The sequence below is a fragment of the Plutella xylostella genome, chromosome 12 (assembly GCF_932276165.1).
Source record: "Plutella xylostella chromosome 12, ilPluXylo3.1, whole genome shotgun sequence".
In the NCBI taxonomy this organism is placed as follows: domain Eukaryota; kingdom Metazoa; phylum Arthropoda; class Insecta; order Lepidoptera; family Plutellidae; genus Plutella; species Plutella xylostella.
In genome coordinates, this window is record NC_063992.1 from 100916 (window position 1) to 103383 (window position 2468).

Sequence of the window (2468 nt, forward strand, 5' to 3'; positions counted from 1 at the left end):
TTGATATTTCTGCTAAAACAGCTTATAAGTTTGTAATTTTTTAATTGGAACATCATTTTATTCTCGTCTAACTGTTCTGTTAATGTTCTGTGATACATAAACAATCAATGTTAAATTTTTCCGAAAATAGTTCTATTTCTAACAATTTAGAAGAAATACTCTGAATATTCTGATGTACCAATTTAAATTCATTCTTAAATGTCTTGTCCTTCAATAGTTTTGAGCCGAGATAGCAGTGAACTGAATCAATCTTTATATCAACGCTATGATGCTCTCCCGTTGTCTGAAAATCTAATTTAAATCTACTGTACTATTTTCAGTATTACTACTGACGGTGTCAATAGGGACACAAGTTTTCTTCGTTATAATGCTTATAACTGAGTTAATAAGAGGAGCTACTTCTGTAGCTAAACGTCGTTTCTGATTTAAGGACAGAAATAAACTGTCCCAGGTCAACTTAAAATTATCTACATACAAATTAGTATCAAAGAAATTGATACAGTCGGATTTATAACACGCATTGTACATATTTTTATTTAGGCTACATGTCATATAATTGTATTTGTCAGGCAGTGTGCAAGAATAAGGAAATGCACAAACAAATACATGTTTTGCAGGAATGCTTTCTAATATAGCAAAACTTCTATTTATATCAGAATTTGACACACCTAAACTATTTCCCACCATAATTAATATAGTAGTTTTTTCGGTGTACGACCTCTCTGAAATCAGTTGTACTATTTGTGCGAATGAAAGTTCTGCGATATCTCGAAACTACGTTTTTCAAGATATGACAGTTCGGATTGTCATGTGCGATATAACACTCCTATTTTCGCCGAGGGTTAATTAATAAATAAATATGAACGTGAACTTTTATAGCACGGGGAGAGTCGCCGCCTGGCGGTAAGTGGCTGCACTAGTTGTTGAAAGGAGTTTGTAAACTCAACCAATGGTTTAGTTTTCTATTGTCTACATATAGTAGATAATTATGTCAATCCAATCCACAAAACAAATCCTTTGAAATCCACTGGTTTTTCTTCTAAAACCCAACAGTTCTAAGGAATATTTTAAGCTCTCAGGCTATCCACAGACCACATTTATACCAAATTTGCTAAAAAAACTACGGAATGAAACTATGACCACAGACAAATAAATATACATTTGACGCAGATTTGACATAACAGGTTCTAAGCCAGTGACTTAGCCGAGCAAACGCTAAGTAGTGTCTATTTTAGAGACTCATTGCAACTCGTGGCGAGTACATGTCACACCTCCGCTTCGCGGACGACATCGTTATTATGGCAGAATCTCTGCAGGAACTCAGCTGGATGCTAAGTGGCCTAAATGCTGCTTCCCGACGTGTTGGCCTCGGTATGAACTTGGACAAGACGAAAGTCATGTACAATGCTCACATCAAACCGGAGCCGGTCGCCGTTGGTGAGGCAACAATCGAAGTTGTGCAAGAATATGTCTACCTCGGGCAGACTATTCGGCTAGGCAGAAGCAACTTCGACAAGGAGGCTGCAAGGCGTATCCAACTGGGTTGGGCTGCATTCGGGAAACTTCGTCACATATTCTCCTCGGCCATTCCTCAGAGCCTAAAGACAAAAGTCTTCAACCAGTGCGTCCTGCCAGTGATGACGTATGGTGCAGAGACGTGGACACTGACGGTAGGACTGGTCCACCGATTTAAAGTCGCTCAGCGTGCTATGGAGAGAGCTATGCTTGGGGTTTCTCTGATGGATCGTATCAGAAATGAGGTTATCCGTCAGAGGACTAAGGTTACCGACATAGCTGTCAAAATATGCAAGCTGAAGTGGCAGTGGGCTGGTCATATCTGCCGAAGAACCGATAACCGTTGGGGTAGACGAGCTCTCGAGTGGAGACCACGAACAGGCAAACGCAGCGTGGGACGCCCTCCTGCCCGCTGGACTGACGACCTTAGGCGGGTGGCGGGTAGTGGTTGGATGAGGAAGGCCGAGGACCGAGTGTTGTGGCGCTCCTTGGGAGAGGCCTATGTCCAGCAGTGGATGATTATTGGCTGATGATGATGACGATGATGATTGCAACTCGACTAAGTTCAGGTGAGGTCGTACTTGGCTAAGCATTAGTTTGAGCAAGTGCTAAGCAACGACTATTTATCTTGACCTTAAAGTTTGTCGGGCTCGAAAAACAACACATTGTATAATATGCTGTGAAACGCACTCTAGTGTCTCCCACTGGAAGCCTGCACGCGGCTTCCCGCGCTCACCGCCGCCGCCGCCGCGCCGCTGTTCACCAAACAGTTCACTTGGTACTCGCTAGGTGGCGCCCGCACGAGGCCAGCGTGGTGGAATAGGCCTAAAATCCATCCTTCATTGGAAGAAGACCCGTGCCCCAGCTTTGTGGACGCGATGGGTTGTGATTTGGGGTGCACGATTTTCACGCTTGAATTATTTCTTTTGGATCGTAACTCCATGAATCGATTC